This window comes from Triturus cristatus, chromosome 6 (assembly GCF_964204655.1).
Source record: "Triturus cristatus chromosome 6, aTriCri1.1, whole genome shotgun sequence".
Classification (NCBI taxonomy): Eukaryota; Metazoa; Chordata; class Amphibia; order Caudata; family Salamandridae; genus Triturus; species Triturus cristatus.
In genome coordinates this window covers 1,160,910,646-1,160,928,561 of record NC_140589.1, presented here as the reverse complement: position 1 = coordinate 1,160,928,561, position 17,916 = coordinate 1,160,910,646, and positions in this window count along the sequence as shown.

Sequence of the window (17,916 nt, the reverse complement as noted above, 5' to 3'; positions counted from 1 at the left end):
CCCGCTTACTCTGCTGGCCACGGACCTCCTGAACTTTCGTGTTTCCGTGGAGTCAGAGGTTCCAACTGTTGTGGGAGTTGATACTATGCGGAAGGCTGCAAGTTTCCCTCCATGCCAGCCCACTTTGGGGAATGCAGTTTATGACACAGAACCGGCTGCTACCACCACGGAGAAGAATCCCACTATGGTAATGAACTCCTTTGCCCAGAATGCACTGTGGTCAGAGGGCGGAGTCAATGACTTCAAATGCAAGCAGCTGTGGGCGTCTGTGTTGTTGCCAGTGACCAAGGGCAGTTAGCCCGAAACATGTATGGCGCTTTTTGACATTGGGGAGCAACGCGCTGTTTTCTGCTTACCTGCAATAAAGAAAGGATACACCTCTCACTGTGTGGCATTCTCAAGCAGGGAAACCTTTTTTGTGTGGATAAATTTGATGCGGCGCTCCTCGTCGCGAGAATGCCCCCCGCTTACTCTGCTGGCCACGGACCTGCTGAACTTTCGTGTTTCCGTGGAGTCAGAGGTTCCAACTGTTGTGGGAGTTGATACTATGCGGAAGGCTGCAAGTTTCCCTCCATGCCAGCCCACTTTGGGGAATGCAGTTTATGACACAGAACCGGCTGCTACCACCACGGAGAAGAATCCCACTATGGTAATGAACTCCTTTGCCCAGAATGCACTGTGGTCAGAGGGCGGAGTCAATGACTTCAAATGCAAGCAGCTGTGGGCGTCTGTGTTGTTGCCAGTGACCAAGGGCAGTTAGCCCGAAACATGTATGGCGCTTTTTGACATTGGGGAGCAACGCGCTGTTTTCTGCTTACCTGCAATAAAGAAAGGATACACCTCTCACTGTGTGGCATTCTCAAGCAGGGAAACCTTTTTTGTGTGGATAAATTTGATGCGGCGCTCCTCGTCGCGAGAATGCCCCCCGCTTACTCTGCTGGCCACGGACCTGCTGAACTTTCGTGTTTCCGTGGAGTCAGAGGTTCCAACTGTTGTGGGAGTTGATACTATGCGGAAGGCTGCAAGTTTCCCTCCATGCCAGCCCACTTTGGGGAATGCAGTTTATGACACAGAACCGGCTGCTACCACCACGGAGAAGAATCCCACTATGGTAATGAACTCCTTTGCCCAGAATGCACTGTCGTTAGAGGGCGGAGTCAATGACTTCAAATGCAAGCAGCTGTGGGCGTCTGTGTTGTTGCCAGTGACCAAGGGCAGTTAGCCCGAAACATGTATGGCGCTTTTTGACATTGGGGAGCAACGCGCTGTTTTCTGCATACCTGCAATAAAGAAAGGATACACCTCTCACTGTGTGGCATTCTCAAGCAGGGAAACCTTTTTTGTGTGGATAAATTTGATGCGGCGCTCCTCGTCGCGAGAATGCCCCCCGCTTACTCTGCTGGCCACGGACCTGCTGAACTTTCGTGTTTCCGTGGAGTCAGAGGTTCCAACTGTTGTGGGAGTTGATACTATGCGGAAGGCTGCAAGTTTCCCTCCATGCCAGCCCACTTTGGGGAATGCAGTTTATGACACAGAACCGGCTGCTACCACCACGGAGAAGAATCCCACTATGGTAATGAACTCCTTTGCCCAGAATGCACTGTGGTCAGAGGGCGGAGTCAATGACTTCAAATGCAAGCAGCTGTGGGCGTCTGTGTTGTTGCCAGTGACCAAGGGCAGTTAGCCCGAAACATGTATGGCGCTTTTTGACATTGGGGAGCAACGCGCTGTTTTCTGCTTACCTGCAATAAAGAAAGGATACACCTCTCACTGTGTGGCATTCTCAAGCAGGGAAACCTTTTTTGTGTGGATAAATTTGATGCGGCGCTCCTCGTCGCGAGAATGCCCCCCGCTTACTCTGCTGGCCACGGACCTGCTGAACTTTCGTGTTTCCGTGGAGTCAGAGGTTCCAACTGTTGTGGGAGTTGATACTATGCGGAAGGCTGCAAGTTTCCCTCCATGCCAGCCCACTTTGGGGAATGCAGTTTATGACACAGAACCGGCTGCTACCACCACGGAGAAGAATCCCACTATGGTAATGAACTCCTTTGCCCAGAATGCACTGTGGTCAGAGGGCGGAGTCAATGACTTCAAATGCAAGCAGCTGTGGGCGTCTGTGTTGTTGCCAGTGACCAAGGGCAGTTAGCCCGAAACATGTATGGCGCTTTTTGACATTGGGGAGCAACGCGCTGTTTTCTGCTTACCTGCAATAAAGAAAGGATACACCTCTCACTGTGTGGCATTCTCAAGCAGGGAAACCTTTTTTGTGTGGATAAATTTGATGCGGCGCTCCTCGTCGCGAGAATGCCCCCCGCTTACTCTGCTGGCCACGGACCTGCTGAACTTTCGTGTTTCCGTGGAGTCAGAGGTTCCAACTGTTGTGGGAGTTGATACTATGCGGAAGGCTGCAAGTTTCCCTCCATGCCAGCCCACTTTGGGGAATGCAGTTTATGACACAGAACCGGCTGCTACCACCACGGAGAAGAATCCCACTATGGTAATGAACTCCTTTGCCCAGAATGCACTGTCGTTAGAGGGCGGAGTCAATGACTTCAAATGCAAGCAGCTGTGGGCGTCTGTGTTGTTGCCAGTGACCAAGGGCAGTTAGCCCGAAACATGTATGGCGCTTTTTGACATTGGGGAGCAACGCGCTGTTTTCTGCTTACCTGCAATAAAGAAAGGATACACCTCTCACTGTGTGGCATTCTCAAGCAGGGAAACCTTTTTTGTGTGGATAAATTTGATGCGGCGCTCCTCGTCGCGAGAATGCCCCCCGCTTACTCTGCTGGCCACGGACCTGCTGAACTTTCGTGTTTCCGTGGAGTCAGAGGTTCCAACTGTTGTGGGAGTTGATACTATGCGGAAGGCTGCAAGTTTCCCTCCATGCCAGCCCACTTTGGGGAATGCAGTTTATGACACAGAACCGGCTGCTACCACCACGGAGAAGAATCCCACTATGGTAATGAACTCCTTTGCCCAGAATGCACTGTCGTTAGAGGGCGGAGTCAATGACTTCAAATGCAAGCAGCTGTGGGCGTCTGTGTTGTTGCCAGTGACCAAGGGCAGTTAGCCCGAAACATGTATGGTGCTTTTTGACATTGGGGAGCAACGCGCTGTTTTCTGCTTACCTGCAATAAAGAAAGGATACACCTCTCACTGTGTGGCATTCTCAAGCAGGGAAACCTTTTTTGTGTGGATAAATTTGATGCGGCGCTCCTCGTCGCGAGAATGCCCCCCGCTTACTCTGCTGGCCACGGACCTGCTGAACTTTCGTGTTTCCGTGGAGTCAGAGGTTCCAACTGTTGTGGGAGTTGATACTATGCGGAAGGCTGCAAGTTTCCCTCCATGCCAGCCCACTTTGGGGAATGCAGTTTATGACACAGAACCGGCTGCTACCACCACGGAGAAGAATCCCACTATGGTAATGAACTCCTTTGCCCAGAATGCACTGTCGTTAGAGGGCGGAGTCAATGACTTCAAATGCAAGCAGCTGTGGGCGTCTGTGTTGTTGCCAGTGACCAAGGGCAGTTAGCCCGAAACATGTATGGTGCTTTTTGACATTGGGGAGCAACGCGCTGTTTTCTGCTTACCTGCAATAAAGAAAGGATACACCTCTCACTGTGTGGCATTCTCAAGCAGGGAAACCTTTTTTGTGTGGATAAATTTGATGCGGCGCTCCTCGTCGCGAGAATGCCCCCCGCTTACTCTGCTGGCCACGGACCTGCTGAACTTTCGTGTTTCCGTGGAGTCAGAGGTTCCAACTGTTGTGGGAGTTGATACTATGCGGAAGGCTGCAAGTTTCCCTCCATGCCAGCCCACTTTGGGGAATGCAGTTTATGACACAGAACCGGCTGCTACCACCACGGAGAAGAATCCCACTATGGTAATGAACTCCTTTGCCCAGAATGCACTGTCGTTAGAGGGCGGAGTCAATGACTTCAAATGCAAGCAGCTGTGGGCGTCTGTGTTGTTGCCAGTGACCAAGGGCAGTTAGCCCGAAACATGTATGGCGCTTTTTGACATTGGGGAGCAACGCGCTGTTTTCTGCTTACCTGCAATAAAGAAAGGATACACCTCTCACTGTGTGGCATTCTCAAGCAGGGAAACCTTTTTTGTGTGGATAAATTTGATGCGGCGCTCCTCGTCGCGAGAATTCCCCCCGCTTACTCTGCTGGCCACGGACCTGCTGAACTTTCGTGTTTCCGTGGAGTCAGAGGTTCCAACTGTTGTGGGAGTTGATACTATGCGGAAGGCTGCAGGTTTCCCTCCATGCCAGCCCACTTTGGGGAATGCAGTTTATGACACAGAACCGGCTGCTACCACCACGGAGAAGAATCCCACTATGGTAATGAACTCCTTTGCCCAGAATGCACTGTCGTTAGAGGGCGGAGTCAATGACTTCAAATGCAAGCAGCTGTGGGCGTCTGTGTTGTTGCCAGTGACCAAGGGCAGTTAGCCCGAAACATGTATGGTGCTTTTTGACATTGGGGAGCAACGCGCTGTTTTCTGCTTACCTGCAATAAAGAAAGGATACACCTCTCACTGTGTGGCATTCTCAAGCAGGGAAACCTTTTTTGTGTGGATAAATTTGATGCGGCGCTCCTCGTCGCGAGAATGCCCCCCGCTTACTCTGCTGGCCACGGACCTGCTGAACTTTCGTGTTTCCGTGGAGTCAGAGGTTCCAACTGTTGTGGGAGTTGATACTATGCGGAAGGCTGCAAGTTTCCCTCCATGCCAGCCCACTTTGGGGAATGCAGTTTATGACACAGAACCGGCTGCTACCACCACGGAGAAGAATCACACTATGGTAATGAACTCCTTTGCCCAGAATGCACTGTCGTCAGAGGGCGGAGTCAATGACTTCAAATGCAAGCAGCTGTGGGCGTCTGTGTTGTTGCCAGTGACCAAGGGCAGTTAGCCCGAAACATGTATGGCGCTTTTTGACATTGGGGAGCAACGCGCTGTTTTCTGCTTACCTGCAATAAAGAAAGGATACACCTCTCACTGTGTGGCATTCTCAAGCAGGGAAAACTTTTTTGTGTGGATAAATTTGATGCGGCGCTCCTCGTCGCGAGAATGCCCCCCGCTTACTCTGCTGGCCACGGACCTGCTGAACTTTCGTGTTTCCGTGGAGTCAGAGGTTCCAACTGTTGTGGGAGTTGATACTATGCGGAAGGCTGCAAGTTTCCCTCCATGCCAGCCCACTTTGGGGAATGCAGTTTATGACACAGAACCGGCTGCTACCACCACGGAGAAGAATCACACTATGGTAATGAACTCCTTTGCCCAGAATGCACTGTCGTTAGAGGGCGGAGTCAATGACTTCAAATGCAAGCAGCTGTGGGCGTCTGTGTTGTTGCCAGTGACCAAGGGCAGTTAGCCCGAAACATGTATGGCGCTTTTTGACATTGGGCAGCAACGCGCTGTTTTCTGCTTACCTGCAATAAAGAAAGGATACACCTCTCACTGTGTGGCATTCTCAAGCAGGGAAACCTTTTTTGTGTGGATAAATTTGATGCGGCGCTCCTCGTCGCGAGAATGCCCCCCGCTTACTCTGCTGGCCACGGACCTGCTGAACTTTCGTGTTTCCGTGGAGTCAGAGGTTCCAACTGTTGTGGGAGTTGATACTATGCGGAAGGCTGCAAGTTTCCCTCCATGCCAGCCCACTTTGGGGAATGCAGTTTATAACACAGAACCGGCTGCTACCACCACGGAGAAGAATCCCACTATGGTAATGAACTCATTTGCCCAGAATGCACTGTCGTTAGAGGGCGGAGTCAATGACTTCAAATGCAAGCAGCTGTGGGCGTCTGTGTTGTTGCCAGTGACCAAGGGCAGTTAGCCCGAAACATGTATGGCGCTTTTTGACATTGGGGAGCAACGCGCTGTTTTCTGCTTACCTGCAATAAAGAAAGGATACACCTCTCACTGTGTGGCATTCTCAAGCAGGGAAACCTTTTTTGTGTGGATAAATTTGGTGCGGCGCTCCTCGTCGCGAGAATGCCCCCCGCTTACTCTGCTGGCCACGGACCTGCTGAACTTTCGTGTTTCCGTGGAGTCAGAGGTTCCAACTGTTGTGGGAGTTGATACTATGCGGAAGGCTGCAAGTTTCCCTCCATGCTATCCCACTTTGGGGAATGCAGTTTATGACACAGAACCGGCTGCTACCACCACGGAGAAGAATCCCACTATGGTAATGAACTCCTTTGCCCAGAATGCACTGTCGTTAGAGGGCGGAGTCAATGACTTCAAATGCAAGCAGCTGTGGGCGTCTGTGTTGTTGCCAGTGACCAAGGGCAGTTAGCCCGAAACATGTATGGCGCTTTTTGACATTGGGGAGCAACGCGCTGTTTTCTGCTTACCTGCAATAAAGAAAGGATACACCTCTCACTGTGTGGCATTCTCAAGCAGGGAAACCTTTTTTGTGTGGATAAATTTGATGCGGCGCTCCTCGTCGCGAGAATGCCCCCCGCTTACTCTGCTGGCCACGGACCTGCTGAACTTTCGTGTTTCCGTGGAGTCAGAGGTTCCAACTGTTGTGGGAGTTGATACTATGCGGAAGGCTGCAAGTTTCCCTCCATGCCAGCCCACTTTGGGGAATGCAGTTTATGACACAGAACCGGCTGCTACCACCACGGAGAAGAATCCCACTATGGTAATGAACTCCTTTGCCCAGAATGCACTGTCGTTAGAGGGCGGAGTCAATGACTTCAAATGCAAGCAGCTGTGGGCGTCTGTGTTGTTGCCAGTGACCAAGGGCAGTTAGCCCGAAACATGTATGGCGCTTTTTGACATTGGGGAGCAACGCGCTGTTTTCTGCTTACCTGCAATAAAGAAAGGATACACCTCACACTGTGTGGCATTCTCAAGCAGGGAAACCTTTTTTGTGTGGATTAATTTGATGCGGCGCTCCTCGTCGCGAGAATGCCCCCGCTTACTCTGCTGGCCACGGACCTGCTGAACTTTCGTGTTTCCGTGGAGTCAGAGGTTCCAACTGTTGTGGGAGTTGATACTATGTGGAAGGCTGCAAGTTTCCCTCCATGCCAGCCCACTTTGGGGAATGCAGTTTATGACACAGAACCGGCTGCTACCACCACGGAGAAGAATCCCACTATGGTAATGAACTCCTTTGCCCAGAATGCACTGTCGTTAGAGGGCGGAGTCAATGACTTCAAATGCAAGCAGCTGTGGGCGTCTGTGTTGTTGCCAGTGACCAAGGGCAGTTAGCCCGAAACATGTATGGCGCTTTTTGACATTGGGGAGCAACGCGCTGTTTTCTGCTTACCTGCAATAAAGAAAGGATACACCTCACACTGTGTGGCATTCTCAAGCAGGGAAACCTTTTTTGTGTGGATTAATTTGATGCGGCGCTCCTCGTCGCGAGAATGCCCCCGCTTACTCTGCTGGCCACGGACCTCCTGAACTTTCGTGTTTCCGTGGAGTCAGAGGTTCCAACTGTTGTGGGAGTTGATACTATGCGGAAGGCTGCAAGTTTCCCTCCATGCCAGCCCACTTTGGGGAATGCAGTTTATGACACAGAACCGGCTGCTACCACCACGGAGAAGAATCCCACTATGGTAATGAACTCATTTGCCCAGAATGCACTGTCGTTAGAGGGCGGAGTCAATGACTTCAAATGCAAGCAGCTGTGGGCGTCTGTGTTGTTGCCAGTGACCAAGGGCAGTTAGCCCGAAACATGTATGGCGCTTTTTGACATTGGGGAGCAACGCGCTGTTTTCTGCTTACCTGCAATAAAGAAAGGATACACCTCTCACTGTGTGGCATTCTCAAGCAGGGAAACCTTTTTTGTGTGGATAAATTTGGTGCGGCGCTCCTCGTCGCGAGAATGCCCCCCGCTTACTCTGCTGGCCACGGACCTGCTGAACTTTCGTGTTTCCGTGGAGTCAGAGGTTCCAACTGTTGTGGGAGTTGATACTATGCGGAAGGCTGCAAGTTTCCCTCCATGCTATCCCACTTTGGGGAATGCAGTTTATGACACAGAACCGGCTGCTACCACCACGGAGAAGAATCCCACTATGGTAATGAACTCCTTTGCCCAGAATGCACTGTCGTTAGAGGGCGGAGTCAATGACTTCAAATGCAAGCAGCTGTGGGCGTCTGTGTTGTTGCCAGTGACCAAGGGCAGTTAGCCCGAAACATGTATGGCGCTTTTTGACATTGGGGAGCAACGCGCTGTTTTCTGCTTACCTGCAATAAAGAAAGGATACACCTCTCACTGTGTGGCATTCTCAAGCAGGGAAACCTTTTTTGTGTGGATAAATTTGATGCGGCGCTCCTCGTCGCGAGAATGCCCCCCGCTTACTCTGCTGGCCACGGACCTGCTGAACTTTCGTGTTTCCGTGGAGTCAGAGGTTCCAACTGTTGTGGGAGTTGATACTATGCGGAAGGCTGCAAGTTTCCCTCCATGCCAGCCCACTTTGGGGAATGCAGTTTATGACACAGAACCGGCTGCTACCACCACGGAGAAGAATCCCACTATGGTAATGAACTCCTTTGCCCAGAATGCACTGTCGTTAGAGGGCGGAGTCAATGACTTCAAATGCAAGCAGCTGTGGGCGTCTGTGTTGTTGCCAGTGACCAAGGGCAGTTAGCCCGAAACATGTATGGCGCTTTTTGACATTGGGGAGCAACGCGCTGTTTTCTGCTTACCTGCAATAAAGAAAGGATACACCTCACACTGTGTGGCATTCTCAAGCAGGGAAACCTTTTTTGTGTGGATTAATATGATGCGGCGCTCCTCGTCGCGAGAATGCCCCCGCTTACTCTGCTGGCCACGGACCTCCTGAACTTTCGTGTTTCCGTGGAGTCAGAGGTTCCAACTGTTGTGGGAGTTGATACTATGCGGAAGGCTGCAAGTTTCCCTCCATGCCAGCCCACTTTGGGGAATGCAGTTTATGACACAGAACCGGCTGCTACCACCACGGAGAAGAATCCCACTATGGTAATGAACTCCTTTGCCCAGAATGCACTGTGGTCAGAGGGCGGAGTCAATGACTTCAAATGCAAGCAGCTGTGGGTGTCTGTGTTGTTGCCAGTGACCAAGGGCAGTTAGCCCGAAACATGTATGGCGCTTTTTGACATTGGGGAGCAACGCGCTGTTTTCTGCTTACCTGCAATAAAGAAAGGATACACCTCTCACTGTGTGGCATTCTCAAGCAGGGAAACCTTTTTTGTGTGGATAAATTTGATGCGGCGCTCCTCGTCGCGAGAATGCCCCCCGCTTACTCTGCTGGCCACGGACCTGCTGAACTTTCGTGTTTCCGTGGAGTCAGAGGTTCCAACTGTTGTGGGAGTTGATACTATGCGGAAGGCTGCAAGTTTCCCTCCATGCCAGCCCACTTTGGGGAATGCAGTTTATGACACAGAACCGGCTGCTACCACCACGGAGAAGAATCCCACTATGGTAATGAACTCCTTTGCCCAGAATGCACTGTAGTTAGAGGGCGGAGTCAATGACTTCAAATGCAAGCAGCTGTGGGCGTCTGTGTTGTTGCCAGTGACCAAGGGCAGTTAGCCCGAAACATGTATGGCGCTTTTTGACATTGGGGAGCAACGCGCTGTTTTCTGCTTACCTGCAATAAAGAAAGGATACACCTCTCACTGTGTGGCATTCTCAAGCAGGGAAACCTTTTTTGTGTGGATAAATTTGATGCGGCGCTCCTCGTCGCGAGAATGCCCCCCGCTTACTCTGCTGGCCACGGACCTGCTGAACTTTCGTGTTTCCGTGGAGTCAGAGGTTCCAACTGTTGTGGGAGTTGATACTATGCGGAAGGCTGCAAGTTTCCCTCCATGCCAGCCCACTTTGGGGAATGCAGTTTATGACACAGAACCGGCTGCTACCACCACGGAGAAGAATCCCACTATGGTAATGAACTCCTTTGCCCAGAATGCACTGTCGTTAGAGGGCGGAGTCAATGACTTCAAATGCAAGCAGCTGTGGGCGTCTGTGTTGTTGCCAGTGACCAAGGGCAGTTAGCCCGAAACATGTATGGTGCTTTTTGACATTGGGGAGCAACGCGCTGTTTTCTGCTTACCTGCAATAAAGAAAGGATACACCTCTCACTGTGTGGCATTCTCAAGCAGGGAAACCTTTTTTGTGTGGATAAATTTGATGCGGCGCTCCTCGTCGCGAGAATGCCCCTCGCTTACTCTGCTGGCCACGGACCTGCTGAACTTTCGTCTTTCCGTGGAGTCAGAGGTTCCAACTGTTGTGGGAGTTGATACTATGCAGAAGGCTGCAAGTTTCCCTCCATGCCAGCCCACTTTGGGGAATGCAGTTTATGACACAGAACCGGCTGCTACCACCACGGAGAAGAATCCCACTATGGTAATGAGCTCCTTTGCCCAGAATGCACTGTCGTTAGAGGGCGGAGTCAATGACTTCAAATGCAAGCAGCTGTGGGCGTCTGTGTTGTTGCCAGTGACCAAGGGCAGTTAGCCCGAAACATGTATGGTGCTTTTTGACATTGGGGAGCAACGCGCTGTTTTCTGCTTACCTGCAATAAAGAAAGGATACACCTCTCACTGTGTGGCATTCTCAAGCAGGGAAACCTTTTTTGTGTGGATAAATTTGATGCGGCGCTCCTCGTCGCGAGAATGCCCCCCGCTTACTCTGCTGGCCACGGACCTGCTGAACTTTCGTGTTTCCGTGGAGTCAGAGGTTCCAACTGTTGTGGGAGTTGATACTATGCGGAAGGCTGCAAGTTTCCCTCCATGCCAGCCCACTTTGGGGAATGCAGTTTATGACACAGAACCGGCTGCTACCACCACGGAGAAGAATCCCACTATGGTAATGAACTCCTTTGCCCAGAATGCACTGTCGTTAGAGGGCGGAGTCAATGACTTCAAATGCAAGCAGCTGTGGGCGTCTGTGTTGTTGCCAGTGACCAAGGGCAGTTAGCCCGAAACATGTATGGCGCTTTTTGACATTGGGGAGCAACGCGCTGTTTTCTGCTTACCTGCAATAAAGAAAGGATACACCTCTCACTGTGTGGCATTCTCAAGCAGGGAAACCTTTTTTGTGTGGATAAATTTGATGCGGCGCTCCTCGTCGCGAGAATTCCCCCCGCTTACTCTGCTGGCCACGGACCTGCTGAACTTTCGTGTTTCCGTGGAGTCAGAGGTTCCAACTGTTGTGGGAGTTGATACTATGCGGAAGGCTGCAAGTTTCCCTCCATGCCAGCCCACTTTGGGGAATGCAGTTTATGACACAGAACCGGCTGCTACCACCACAGAGAAGAATCCCACTATGGTAATGAACTCCTTTGCCCAGAATGCACTGTCGTTAGAGGGCGGAGTCAATGACTTCAAATGCAAGCAGCTGTGGGCGTCTGTGTTGTTGCCAGTGACCAAGGGCAGTTAGCCCGAAACATGTATGGTGCTTTTTGACATTGGGGAGCAACGCGCTGTTTTCTGCTTACCTGCAATAAAGAAAGGATACACCTCTCACTGTGTGGCATTCTCAAGCAGGGAAACCTTTTTTGTGTGGATAAATTTGATGCGGCGCTCCTCGTCGCGAGAATGCCCCCCGCTTACTCTGCTGGCCACGGACCTGCTGAACTTTCGTGTTTCCGTGGAGTCAGAGGTTCCAACTGTTGTGGGAGTTGATACTATGCGGAAGGCTGCAAGTTTCCCTCCATGCCAGCCCACTTTGGGGAATGCAGTTTATGACACAGAACCGGCTGCTACCACCACGGAGAAGAATCCCACTATGGTAATGAACTCCTTTGCCCAGAATGCACTGTCGTTAGAGGGCGGAGTCAATGACTTCAAATGCAAGCAGCTGTGGGCGTCTGTGTTGTTGCCAGTGACCAAGGGCAGTTAGCCCGAAACATGTATGGCGCTTTTTGACATTGGGGAGCAACGCGCTGTTTTCTGCTTACCTGCAATAAAGAAAGGATATACCTCTCACTGTGTGGCATTCTCAAGCAGGGAAACCTTTTTTGTGTGGATAAATATATATATATAGTAAATGATCTCTTTTAAATATTATAAATATTTTAATTCGTCATTTTAGCCCAAGTGGGCTGACTTTAGCATAACTTTGCCTCTCTTTGCTGCGCATCGTTATTGCCCCAGTGGACATACCACACTTACTAATGCAATTCAATTCATTCCACAAGTCTAAAATTATCATAGTTCCCAACTTTAAAAACGATAAAAGCAAAATATCTCAATATTCAAACTAGATGAGTATACAAATCTTCTTCTATGTTCAGGCCATCTGGTTGTTTAGAGTTCAACTCCACTATGTACCGTGACTCCAATTTTCTCAATCTTTTTTCACGATTCCCACCTCTTAGATTTTTTTCAATAGCATCAATCACAAAGTAAGTTAACCCTTTCACATCCTTGTTATGGAATTTCACAAAGTGTCTGGCGACCGGATATGTCCAGTCACCATTCTTTATAGCCCTGAGGTGCTGAAGAATTCACTTATGCACCTCCAAGATTGTGCTGCCCACGTACTGCAGGCCACAAGGGCACTGGAGCACGTAGACAGCATAATCTGTTTTACAGGTGAATTTCTTCAGATTTTTGCTAAAACCTGGCTTGTACCTTTCTGTATTAACGCCATGTGTACAAGCCTTACATTTAGGGCATTTCAAAAACCCTTGGCGCCTTGTAAGTCAAGTGGTCTTCTGCTGTGGCTTTCTCAAAGTGTTCTTCACCAGGGATTGTTTAAAAGATTTTACTCTGTGAAATGTGATCTGAGGCCTCCGGGGAATCGTTTTACCTAAAATTGGATCATTTTTTATCAGATGCCAGTGTTTATTACAAATGTTCCTTAATTTGTCATGCTGGATGCTATAGGATGTTATAAATCTACAATCCTTGTTGGTTTCTTTTACATTCTTTTTGTTTACCACTTTTTTGCTGAATAAGATTTCTTCTCTTTTTCTTTCGTTAGTTCTGCACATAGCGTCTTCAACCCAACTATCAGGATAACCTCTATCTTTGAACCTTTGTTCTAAGACCTTCATTTCTTTTTTCATTTCCTTTTCACTGCTACAATTACGTTTAGTTCGTAAGCACTCCCCATTTAAATTCACCGGGTGAAAGCTCTTAGCATGTAGAAGTGTATTGCTAGATGTGGGTTTTCTGTATAGTTTGTTTTCAACTCTTCCATCTTCTATAAACACTGTTACATCTAAAAAATTAACACTGGTACGACTGATTTCACTAGTAAAACTTAAATTGAGTTCATTCTTTTGAAGTCTATTAATAAAGGATTTTGCCTGATCTTCAGTGCCCTTCCATACTAGAAACAGGTCATCTATAAACCTGCTCCAGTGCATGATGTTCTCTTCTCATTCTTTGTGGTATTGTAACTGGACCACCTGCTCCTCCCACCAGCCCATATTCAAATTAGCAGGTGCCCATCGCCGTGCCACATATTTGCTGGAAAAGCTCCCATTAAAGAGGAAATAATTGCTTGACAAGCATTTTTCAACCATGCTTAAAATCATTTGTATATGTGACACAATGTTATTGGTCTCATCCCCAAAAAATGCTTGATAGCCATCAAGCCATCTTACGTCGAATGCTAGTGTATAGTGTTGACACATCAATAGTTATGAGTAGATAATCATCTTCCCACGGTAAATCGTAGATCCCTCTTAAAAAATCTCCAGTGTCTTGAATATAAGACGGTAATGATTGCACCAAGGGGTTTAAATCGACATATTTGGATGTGTTTTCCAAAGAACTCCCCATTGCCGAGATGATTGGACGCCCGGGGGGATCTAAGATATTTTTGTGGACTTTTGGGATTTGGGATTAGATAAAAGACTGGTGTCACTGGTTGATCAATTGTGAGGAATTTATATTCATCATGGTTGAGTAATCCCTGTTCATACCAACTTTTTAGCTTGGCATGTAACTATTATTACTCTCTATCATGTCTCTTTCTACCACTCTTGCATAGCACTTTTTGTTATTTAACTGTTTGTAGGCTTCTATTAAATATTTTTGTTTGTCCCAGAGGACAATATTTCCTCCCTTATCTGCATTCCTCACAATACAGTTATCAATTTCTGATAATTTTTTAATTAGAGCCTGAAAGTCTTTGTGCTGAACAGTGCTGTATTTATTTTTCCCTCCACTTTCATTCAATTGTGTACTCAATTTTTTCAATTCATTCGTCACAATATCACAAAAAACATCTATCCCATCTCTGGCTGTCATGGGAATGAAACGTGAGGTTGGTCTAAATTTAGTAGGCGCTTCTTGTGCAATGGATACGTTTTCTTCTTGCACGATTTTTTCTGCTCTTATTTCATATGTTTCTATAGTATTGTTCATGTCCATGCCTTTGAGTTCCATCATTAGGTCAAAATCTCCCACTTGCAGTCCTTCTTCTTGGGGAATGCTTGTATTTGTACAAATAGCTTTTTGCACTGGATTGGACAAAAAGTGCGTCCTCAGTTTGAGTTGTCTAATGAACTTAAATAAATCGATTCTGGTCTGAACATAGTCTAGATTGGTTTCTGGCCAGAATGTTAGTCCCAATTTTAATATATCTTCTTCTTGGCTGGTGAGAGTAACTTTTGCTAAATTAATTATTGTTACTTCATTGGATGCTGTTATTGCCAATTGTTTTTCCTCTTCTCCTGTCCTTGTTGCCCTCTTCCTGCGGGCTGCCCATTTCCTCCTCTTTGTCCTCTGCCTCTTCCTCTTGGTGGTTTTGATGTCTGTATTTGTGGCCTTGGTCGCAGATTGAATCTGCGTTCTTCGCGTAAAAAATCGAATTCATCGATTACAGTTGGTGTCTGGCCCTGTATTTGTTGTTCTTCATCCTGATCTGTGTCTACCTCTGAGATTTATATGTATATATTACCTACTGGTGGTCGCCAGTAGGTAGTTATAGTTAGGACCTATTTTCCATTGGAAATCCGCAACATTCTATTTGGAATACCTTTGGCGCCCATTGACGAATCTTCGCGAAATTTTCAAAACTATTGGCCAGCTCCGGTCTGCTCCTATCCTGAAAGTCTCGAGATGATTCGTGTAGCGGGGGCTGAGAAAAAAGGGGATCCCAAAACGTGTTTTCCCCATGTAATTTCCCATAGGACCTTTAGCCGCAGCTACAGCCCAAACTGCTGAACGGAATTACACCAAATTTGGCAGCAAAGTAGACCTTGGTTCAGAGTCATGCCTTTTGCTTAAGTGGTGTAAATCTGTTCAGTAGTTCCTGAGAAAATCAAAAATAAAATCACACATGTATCTGGGCAAAGCCTAACCACACATCTCATCGTGAGATCTGATCGGCTGTCAGCACTTCATCCAAAAAGTGTTGGCAGCCATCTTGGGACCAATATACATGATAGCATTTCATTAAAAAGCAGTTCAGTTAATAGAAGGTTTTAAGACTTTAGTTACATCATAAATCATTTGTTGATGGTACCATACTCATTTTAGGAATTGTGGTATGTTCTAAGGTGATTTTACCATGTGAAAAAGTCTCCTGCTGGGATATCATGAATCATGTTTGAGAGAAAACTATTTTCTCATGCGTTTCCCACAGAGGTTTGGAAAGTGATCTATAAGCTAAACTTAGAGCATATTTTATGTAAATTCACATTATCTTTCTCAGTCATGTGAGAATGAAGTCTGACATTCTCAGTAAAACATGCACATCCAGCAAGGGCAGAGACTGTCAGTTGATTCCTTTGTGTTCTACTGCAGCTTCCCAGAGTGTTCCAAAGAACAACTAGACCACTAACAGTCCTACTTATGATAAACGTATGGCATACCTGAAGCCATCTTGATTGGAACAAAACATTTTATTTAAAAATGAACGAAATGAGGGGGTTCATTTTGCCATAGAAAGTATGATTAGTGCTGCAGAAAGAAAAATTAGGGCACATTTTGAGTGACTTTTCAAATCCTCTTCTATTTCTACACTTTCAATACCAGCAGCAGACTTCCCTGGTGAGCAGTAGCTTTACTACAGTGATCTAATAAGCAACTAGAGTGCTAACATTCTGAATTTATGGCAAATGTGTGACACATCTGAATGCCTTCTTGATGGAATCAAAGTTACAAAACTGAAAGTATTCCTACTGAGGAGACTGTAGTAAGTGAGGAAATTAGGAAACTTCATAACAAATAAGTCTCCCAAGATGGCCACCAGAGAAAAAAGTGCCCAAATGTAGCACAAATATCTCCCAGATGTAGCCCAAGTATAGCCCAGTGACAGAATGTCCCAGAGTGTTTTAAAGAACAACTAGAGCGCTAACAGTCTTACTTATGACAAAAGTATGGCACACCTGAAGCCATCTTGATTGGAATAAAGTGGTAATACATAAACCATTTAATTTGCAAAGGAACAAAATGAGGGGGTTCATTTTGCCATAGAAATTATGATCAGTGCTGCAGAAAGAAAAATTAGGGCACATTTTGACTTCTCATTCTATTTCATTAAAAAATTCTGACATGCAGACTGAAACATGCACTTTGAATACCAGCAGCAGACTTCCCTGGTGAGCAGTAGCTTTACTACAGTGATCTAATGAGGAACTAGAGTGCTACCATTCAGAATTTATGACAAATGTGTGACACATCTGAATTCCTTCTTGTTGGAACCAAAATAAACAAGCATTGAAAATGCAATAGGTCTCGCCCTCGTTTAAGTTAAAGCAATTCTGTTTGTAATTAGGTGGCTTTTTAGCTGTGCTTGTATTAGTGTTTTTCAAACTTTCATGTACATAACCTGCATATGTATGCATATATGTATATGTACGCATGCATTTATAATTATATAGATATGCAGATTATATATATATGTTTATATATGTATGTATATATATTTATATATACACAGAAATATATATAAATGCATATGCATATATATGTGTGCGTGTAGAGAGAGGTAGAGAGGAAGAGGTGTAGAGGTAGAGGTGTAGAGGTGTAGAGGTAGAGGTAGAGAGTAGTAGAGAGTGAGTAGTAGAGAGTAGTAGAGAGTAGTAGAGAGTAGCAGAGAAAGTAGCAGAGAGAGAGTAGTAGAGAGTAGTGGAGTGAGTAGTAGAGTGAGTAGTAGAGCGTAGTAGACAGTAGTAGAGAGCAAGTAGTAAAGAGTAGTAGAGAGTGAGTAGTAGAGAGTGAGTAGTAGAGAGTAGTAGAGAGTGAGTAGCAGAGAGAGAGTATTAGAGAGTAGTAGAGAGTGAGTAGTAGAGTGAGTAGTAGAGAGTAGTAGAGAGAGAGTAGTAGAGAGTGAGCAGTAGAGAGTAGTAGAGAGTGAGTAGTAGAGAGTGAGTAGTGGAGTGAGTAGTAAAGTATAAAGAGAGAGTAGTAGAGAGTGAGTAGTAGAGTAGTAGCGAGTGAGTAGTAGAGATTGAGTAGTAGAGAGAGAGTAGTAGAGTAGTAGAGAGTGAGTAGTAGAGAGTGAGTAGTAGAGAATAGTGGAGTAGTAGAGAGTGAGTAGTAGAGAGTGAGTAGTAGAGTGAGTACTAGAGAGTAGTGGAGAGCGAGTAGTAGAGAGCAAGTAGTAGAGAGTGTGTAGTAGAGAGTGAGTAGTAGAGGAGAGTCGTAGAGAGTGAGTAGTAGAGAGAGTAGTAGAGAGTGAGAAGTAGAGAGAGTAGTAGAGTAGTAGAGAGTGAGTAGTAGAGTGAGTAGTAGAGAGTAGTTGAGAGCGAGTAGTAGAGAGTGAGTAGTGGAGAGTGAGCAGTAGAGAGTAGTAGAGAGTGAGTAGTACAGAGTGAGTAGTAGACAGTGAGTAGTAGAGAGTTTTAGAGTAAGTAGTAGAGAGTGAGTAGTAGAGAGAGAGTGAGTAGTAGAGTAGTAGAGAGTGAGTGGTATAGAGTAGGAGAGAGTAGTAGAGTGAGTAGTAGAGAATAGTAGAGAGTGAGTAGTAGAGAGAGTAGTAGAGAGTAGTAAAGTAGTAGAGAGTGAGTA